Consider the following 8,499-nt stretch of genomic DNA (forward strand, 5'->3'; position numbering starts at 1 on the left):
ACAGGACTCCACACCTTGGCCTCCACCTCATCCATTCCCCTGTTGTTGGTTCTGCAGGCTCTGGTCCAGACCCATCAGTAGGGTGTGGCCTGCCATGGAGCCGAGTTTGTGATGTCTGTTCTGAGTGGTCCAGGCTGAAGTCCCCACCAAGGCATGGGTGTTGGGCATTGGGCCTTTGCCCTCCTCTAGTGGCCGTCACCCAGCTTTTCTAAGCCACCAGGCAGCAGCCTAGCACCCACCTTCGGCACCTTCTTACTTTCCTCCCCCAATCTTCATGATGTCCAGCTGGCAGAGTGGGGAACCCTGAAGCCAAACCCCTGACTGGGCCTGCCAGTTCCTGACTGAAATTGACCTCCTTCATTGAGAGCCAGGATGGAATCTTCCAGAATGCTAGAGCTGCACGGCTCAGGATGCAATGCTGGAAAAGCATGACAACTAAAGGGGTCTTCCACTCCATTCTTTAGGGTGAGAGGTGCCTGGGCCCAGTGACAAATTCTCCCCCACCCACTACATTCCTTAGTCCACTGTTAACTTCGGGAGGGTAGCACCATGCAAAGCAAAAATGTGATCTTAGGTGCATGCTGTGACTGTGAGCTGCACCTGTCCTCACAAAGCTGCTGAATTCCCCATCTGTCCTCCTGGCCTTTGCAAGAGGGTCCGAGGCAGTATGAGAGAAGCCAACCCTTCTCTTCCCGGACCCAAGGGCTGTGCCCCTTCTCTCAGCCAAGCCTTGTGTCTCTAGGCACAAGGACAGCTCAAGCGTTAGCGTCTGGCCCCACCCAACTCCTTCCTCCCGGGTGTGTGTGCATTAGGTAGAGGGGGCCTCTGGCCACTCAGGAGTTAAAATGGCAGCGGGACTGGAGGGGGTTGGCGTGGCATGCAGACTGGGAGGAGGCGACCGGAGTGGGCTGGGGAGGTTGGGAGAGCGGCGGAGAAGCGAGTGAGGAGGGCGAGCGCGAAGCCGGGAGGAGGGGCGCGCGTGGAGGGGGTGCCGGGCGCCGCGAGGGCCTGCTCCGGGCACCTGCGAACGCGCGACGCTCTGAAGGAGCGCCTGGCTCTCGCCCGCCAGCCTCCGGCCACGACGCGCCCAGGGCGCGGAGAGGGGGTGGGGACGGATTGGGATTCTGCCATCGCCCTCACCGGCCGGGCCCTGGAGCCGCTCCCAGGATAACTCCACGTTGGGGAGGGCGCCCGCCGAGCCTCCCCGGCCTGTGCAGACGGCGCGCGCGGCAGGAGGGCGCGGACCAGCGTCCCCAGCCCGGCCCCGGGAGGAAGGCGAGCGGAGCGCGGCCGCGCGGGCAGCGGACGGCAGACGGTGCCCGGCGCCCACGGGGTGAGTGTGCGGCTTCGGGGCTGACCTGGGCAGCGCCGCCGCCGCCGGGGAATCGTGGACACCGAGGTCGCTGGCGTGGCCGAGGGGTACGCGGCGGGAGCGGCCGGAGCAGCCGCCTCAGGGCTCCTGGCTCCTGCCCCGGCACCGCACCGCAGCTCCGCCCGACCCGGGTGGGGGCCAGAGGAGGGCCGGCCGCTGCCTTCCGCCGAGACGCCTGCGGGGGAGCCGGAGACTTGGGAGAGGGAGGCGGCCGAGGGGCAGAGGGACGGAGGGCTGGAGAATGCCCAGAAGCGGCCAGGGAGAGGGCGCCTGGGCCTTCGCCTGGAGAGGCCAGAACCTCCCCCAAACTGTTGCTGGGTAGAGTGGGGCCCTGGAGATGTGGAGGAGCCGAGAGGTGGCAGTGAGGTTAGGGAGGGCGTGACACGGGCGGACTGGCAGGCTGGAAGCGCTCCAGAGCCTGGGGACTTTCTCCTTCTTGGAGCTCGCGAGTCTGTGCGGAGGGACAAGGTGGCCTTGGGTCTGTCTGAAGTATCTGGAACCAGGAGCTAGGCTCCTCCCGGGCCGGCTGGCTGGGGTCCGACCGCAGCCTGGGATGGGACCTTTGGGGTGGGGGATGGGCCGGCCTGGGGCTCAGCCTGGGGACTCGGTCAGGGGGAAGCGGAAACGGAAGGGTGGCTCTGAGCCCACCGCAGGACCCAGGAGACAGGATGGGCTGGCCAGCCACAGGTGGGCCGTCTGTCCTGCTGGCAAAGGGTGGCGCAGGCTCTGGCTGCCCAGCCGGCGAGGAGCCGCGGGGTGAGGGAACTGAGCTCCATCTGGGGCCGAGCGGAGAAGCTAAAGAGGTGCAGGAGACCCGGAACCTGGGGAGGGGCCCTGGGGGTAGCACTGTGCTCCCTACCCTTCCTCCCCCACCCAAACGAACAGGAAGGAAAATGTCAGCTGGGCTTTGTGCTCTGTTCCTCAGGCTGCCGCAGCTCCCATCTGTTGGAGCCAACGCAGCTTCTAATTGGGCGACTGGCAGGGTTGGGGGGGGTGGGCTGGGCACAGCGCTCAGTTGCCAGAGATGGACTGACAGGCCCTCTGCTTGAGAACTCCAGGACCTAGGGTGGTGAGGAGAACAGCCTCCCTAGGTCAGGGCAGTAGAGGTGACTCCCTGCCAGCTTGGTCACTGTCATAGGGGAAGATCTAGGTCTCCCCATGCACCCAGGCCGATGGCAGGCTTCGTGCCCCCCTTTCCCGCCAGTCTAGGATGGGCTCTGGCCCAGCGTTTTGTCCCTGAATAAGGCCAGGAGCTCCTCCCATTGCCCACTGCTTCTTAAAGATCCCTTCAAAAAAGAGCACTGGGCATGGAGGGTAGAGGTGGGCTCTACACTGGGCACTGGAGCCCCCTTGCCTTTGGGCCCTGTGGCTACCAGGAAAAGCCACATGTGGGTGGCCTGACCCACTTTCCTGGCCAGGTGCTGTTGTGGCGAAACGATGGAAACAGAAGGGCAGAGCTAGGGGTCTGAGCCTCCTAGGCCTTCTTCCTTCCCGTGGGCTGACTCAGGCTTCTCCTTCTTGCGGAGGGCTCTCTCTGGACCTGGGATGGGACCTCATTATTTGCAAAGCATGGAACTAAAGGCCTCAGTGCCTGGGAGATTGAGGTCTGCCCAGGGTCTGGCACCTAGGAACACCCCCAAACCCACACCCTCTCCTTAACGCAGTCTCCTCCTGGGGAAACACCGAGTGGCAGTAAGATCTCAGAGATCTGCTAATTCCATCCAGGCTAGTACAGCAGGTTCCCTCTCTAATTCAACACAGTTCTTCCTCACTTCCCATCCTATTTTTCCTGCGCCTCCCCTCTTCCTCCTCCCCCTCATCCTCCTCTCCTTCCTTCACTCTTCACTTTCCTCCTCTAACACTCTTCGCTTCCCTTTTCCCCCTCACACTGCTCTTCCTCTTCTCTCACCTCCTCATTCTTCCCCAGATATCTCCCTTTCTTCCCAGGCCCTGTCTCCACTTTGCCCCGCTTCTCCTGTAAACTGCAGCTTAAACCGTAAGCCAGGCGTGCACGCACTCCTGCTCATCCTGCCAGTGGGAGCACATGCACTGTTGACTTTGCTGCATCCCTTTTGCAGAGGAGCCTGGGCTGGTGGGCCTGGCAGCTGCATTTGCCTGGCCCTGGTGTCCCTTGCACCCTGTCATTTACTCACCTGCCCCTCCTACTCCCCACACCCTTCTGTCGTGTATTTGAAAGGAAAAGGAAACTCCATGGCTTTTAAAAAAATTTATTCATTCAACAACTGTTTCTTGAGTGCCTACTGTGTGCCTCTCATGATTTTAGAAGCTGAAGATACAGCAGTAAACAAACCTCCATGTCTCAAGCTGACCACACTTGTATCTGGACTTGCCAGCTGATTAGCTCTGTTCCCACCAGGCTCGTTCAAAGACCCACAGCTTGAGGGGGCAGAGGTGAGGAACATGAACAATGCTAGTGAATTATCACACTGAGTGACCTCTAACATGCCAGGTACCGCTTCAGTCCTCCTGTCCTTAGGATACTTTTCTGACCTGAAAGGATGGACCAGGTCACATCTCACCATTTATATGGCAGCCCAGGGCTGAGTAGAAGGCTGGTGCTTCAGACAGAGAAGGGGGAAGAAATCAAATATATTATTGAATACCTATTGTGCACCAGCCTATGTGAGGAACATTACAAAAGTTATTCTGTTCAGTCGTGCTGACAACCTTCTAATGTCTGCATTACCATCCCCTGTTTCCTAGCCAAGGAAATTGAGGCCTGGAGAGGAGAAACCACTTGCTCCGGGTCATATAGATCTCCATTTTGAAATCACTTATATCTGCAGTTGATTTGGCCCTATGATATCTGTGACATCTGGTAACTTGTACACTTATACTAAGGCTTACATTCTAACCTAACTTTTCATGGGGCCTTATCTCCCAGTTAGACTATTAATATGTATAAGGATTTGCTGAACGGTTGTGTGAATAAGCTTTCTTAAGTGATCAAGGAAGACTTCCTGAAGGAACTGGGACCCTGAATGAGGAGGCAGGGAGGGCAATGACTTTTCCTGTGTCATCCTACACAGGTATGTGACAACTTGTAGGCAGGAAGTCCCTCACCCCACACCCCACCTGCATTCAGGTAGAATTGACTCAGGGTCAGGATATAGAAGCTTGATCTATGGCCCATCTAATGAATAAATGTCACTTGTGTTCTTAATCTATATGGCTTGGACTCTTTATAAAAGCTCCAAGATAAAGGATGGGGACTAGAAGCTTTCAAGCCTACAAGGACTCCAGGGAAGGACAAGGACCATGGTTGGAGGCTTGAATGGGGCAGGAATGGGGAGAGTGACCAAGGAACAGAAGAGAAGGAAGACAAAGGCAGAAGATAAACTGAGAAACAAAAAACACTTTTGACAAAAATGAAGTAGCTAAAAAAGACAACAAAACAAAACCGAAGACAAGAGATATGCAAAAAAGACAGCAGCATGTGATTAGATTGCTGAAAGGACAAGTCAGAAAGATGCCTTTATCTGTTACTTTCCAGTGTGGGGCCTGGGTCTCCATGGCCTACAGCTCAGAGGCTGAAATTTCACCAAGTTAGCCTCAATCAGGCATTTGCTTATTCAGTCAACTCATCTTTTCTAAGTACCTACTGTGTGCCTGGCTCTGTGCTAGGTGCAGGGGACAAAGAGACAGATCGGATGTCCCTGCCTTCAAGGAGTTCACCGTAAGAGTAGAGATTCTAGAGCCACACAGCTGGAGTTCAAATCCAGGTTTCACCACTTCTAGCTCAGTGACATTGAGCAGGTCACGTGACCTCTCTTCGTCTCAGTTTCCTCATCTATAAATGGGATAATAAAAGTACCTACTTCATAAAGTTGTCATGAGGACTACATGAGGTGATACATGTAATGAGCTTAGAACAGTATCTGGTATATATAGTAAGTGCTACGTAAGTAATATTATTATTGTTATTATTATTAGATGGGGGAGTCAGTCCCATAGACAATAATGAAACAAGTGTTGGACTATAGGGATAAGCAGATAAAAAGGCGACTCTCGGCCAGGCTTGGTGGTTCGCACCTGTAATCCTAGGGAGGCCAAGGCAGGTGGATCACATGAGGTCAGGAGTTCTAGACCAGCCTGGCCAAAATGGTGAAAACCCATCTCTGCTAAAAATACAAAGATTAGCCGGGCGTGGTGGCACACACCTGTAATCCCAGCTACTTGGGAGGCTGAGGCGGGAGAATCACTTGAACCCCGGCGGCGGAGGTTGTAGTGAGCTGAGATTACACCACTGCACTCCAGCCTAAGCAACAGAGCAAGACTCTGTCTTTAAAAAAAAAAAAAAAAGTGGCTCTCTGTTTGCTGTTTGCAGATTAGGAAAGGGTTGCCAAATGGTGTGATATTTGGGCCAAGGCTTGAAAAGGAGTCAACCAGGCAGAGATGGTGGGTCTGGGGACACAGGTGATGAGAGTATTTGGGGCACAGGCATCGTGCATGAAAAGATACCAGGGTGTGTATGTGTTCATTGCTCTTTGTGAATGTCACCATCACCGCTGACACGTCCCCCTCAGCCTCTTTGTCTCCAGAGCTGGGAGCTGGGCTTCCAGTGGGGCTGGCTGGTCGCCCAGAACATTCCCACATGTCTTGGTGCAGGGGACCTGGTGCATCCCTGCTGGGGGTTAGCCTCATGACCTTGGGCTCCTGCACGTTCTAAGCCCGCATCAAGCAGACTCTGCTCCAAACCCAGAGCTGCTAGGCCTTGCACTCTGCCTTCTGGCACTTCCTAGGGACCTGGGAGACGCCTTGGCCTGAGGGGGCTGCCTTTTAGGAGGTGAGTTTAACCAGGTTTGGTTTGGAATTCAGTTTTTTTCTGTGTGTTTCTTGCACCCACACCTTCCCTGCTACTCAGCATTTGATGGACCTGAAGTGAGTTCCAAGATAAAGTGCAGACAGAGGGTTCCTGGGGCAATAACTGTTTCTCAGCTTCTACCTCTCACATGGTAATGACACTAATTATGATGCCTAGCATTTATTGAGCATTTACTATGTGCCAGGCACTGTGCCAACTGCTTTACCTGCATTATCCCATTAAGCTTTCAAAAGTACCCCTATTAGATAGGTAGTTAACTCTCATTATCCCTAACCTAAAAAGCCAAGAAACAGACTCAGACTTGCTCAAGGACATATAGCTAGGAAAGATCCAAGGGAGGGAGTTAGACCTTCTCTCTGACTTTAGGACTCCTCCTGCTTCTTCACCACCCCCGAATCTGGTGTTCCTTGGGCCTGGAGGGTGCTCTGGGACATCCAGCCCATTCTCCTCCTTCCCTCCCTCCAGGAAGAAGTCCCCTAAGCCAGCCCTGCCCAAGCCAGTGGCTGCCTGTCTCCTTTTTGGGATCTTCAGAGAGGGTCTCCATGACCCTTTTTTTTTCCCTCCTGCTCCTGCAGGGTGTGATATTTAAGATCCAACATTGTTTCCTTCTGTCTCAGCTAAGTGTCTCGGGGCCACATGGAGCCACTATCCTCAGAGAAGCTGGACCTTAAGAGTCAGTGCCCATGGACACATGGTGGGAACCAATGCAAGGGTGGCTTGCTGGGAGACGTGAGAATGGGGCCTAGACTCCAGATAAGGTGGAGAGATATGGGGAAGGCTTGGGATTTGTGCTGTCAGTGGGATAGCTCTAACAAGGCAGACTCGTGTGTTTCAGGAAGAACAGGTAAAATTGTTCCTATTTACAAACATCTCACAAGGCAGCTTCTTCAGGGAAAAACATATGGAAGAAGGGGGCAGGGCAGTGATTATTAGCAACCAGCCTGGGTTCCCCAGGAAGAATGGGTCTGTCCTATCTGATCTTTTCAGGGGGAATGAAAAAGGAGGAAGAGAAAAGAAAGGCAGCAAAGGTTACTTTGCTCTCTAAAATGTTCTCAAAATAAGCATTCAAACTTGGTCGATGAAAGTATCTGTCTTTGGCTTGGGAGGGCAGAGTTGGTGATGCCCAGAAGGGGGAATGACCACAGAGGGGCAGCTGGTGGGAAGCGAGACATTTAAAAGCTGTGTAGGAGGAAAGAGAGAATTTGACACTTCACCCTGCCTGGCTGTCACCACTCCTCTTCCCCTGCCTTCTGCTGGGGCTCAGACAGCTTCAGGCCTCGAGCCTGAGAAAGTGCCTGCCCAGAATTGGGCCCAGGGGTTGAATGGTGGAATCTACATTGCGAGGGGACCTGCAGAATCATCCTGTCCACTGCCCATCTCGAGCGCCACCATGCCTCAGCCATCTCAGACATGGGGTGGGGCTGGAGTCTCTTCGTTCAGCAAGTATTTGTGAAGCATGTAGCCAGGCACTGAGGGCAGACAGCAGTGAATGACCAGACAGACCTCTACCCTTCAGGAGCTTTTAGTTTATTGTCTGGGGATGCAGTAAAATAGACTCATAAAGGAAATGGCACATTGGAGGCTGGTAAGTGCTAAAGAGAAAAAACAGGGAAGGGAAATGGAAGAGTCAGTTGGGAGAGGGGGAGTTTGTTATCTTGTGCAGGGTGGCTACAGAGACCTCACTGAGAAGGTGACATCTGAGGAGAGATGAGGGGGTGGCACCACAGTCGGGGCAAGCTGGGCAGAGGGGACAGCAGGTGCAAGGGCAGGGATGCAGGGCTGTGCCTGGAGAGTCAGAGGCGGCGTGGAGGCTGGCGTGGCTGGAGTGTGGTGAGGGCAGAGAGTTGCAGGAGATAAAGTCAGAGGGTCAGGAGGAGGCTAGCTCTAGGAGAGGTCTGGAGCTGGTGAGGAGGGGGATTTTTCCTCGGAGTAAGATGGGCTCTTGCAGGGTTGGAGCCTGGGGCGGCATGATTTGACTTTTTAACACCACTGGTCGTTGGCTGTCCATTCCAGCTTTTCCCTCAGCGGCTAGTCAGGAAGTGCTGCCTGGTTGCCCTCTGCAGCCATTGGAGCTGTTTCAGCCAATCAGTACATCCCCACCAAGGATGCTCTGAGCACTGTCCTAGGCAGTGTGGGGTGTGAGGTTGGGAAGGAAATAAAAAAGCACAGGACACAGTCTTTACTGGTAAGGAAACCTACTGATCAGCTGGGGAGGCAGAACTTACACTCACAAGAAATAATGAGGGAATAATACCAGACAGTATTTAAAACCGAGTGCTAA

The 8,499-nt window shown here is 54.5% G+C and overlaps 1 protein-coding gene across 3 annotated transcripts in view; it reads left to right on the forward strand.

Moving 5' to 3' along the window:
• Positions 1 to 866: 866 nt before the first annotated feature.
• LRRN2 (leucine rich repeat neuronal 2) overlaps positions 867 to 8,499 on the forward strand; it is a 71,824-nt gene continuing 64,191 nt past the window's right edge. For all 3 annotated transcript variants that reach the window (XM_055369102.2, XM_055369097.2, XM_004028229.5), the window contains exon 1: positions 867 to 1,333. The gene's annotated coding sequence lies outside the window, so the exon portion shown is untranslated. The remainder of the gene's footprint in view (positions 1,334 to 8,499) is intronic.

The sequence above is a fragment of the Gorilla gorilla genome, chromosome 1 (genome assembly GCF_029281585.2).
Source record: "Gorilla gorilla gorilla isolate KB3781 chromosome 1, NHGRI_mGorGor1-v2.1_pri, whole genome shotgun sequence".
In the NCBI taxonomy this organism is placed as follows: domain Eukaryota; kingdom Metazoa; phylum Chordata; class Mammalia; order Primates; family Hominidae; genus Gorilla; species Gorilla gorilla.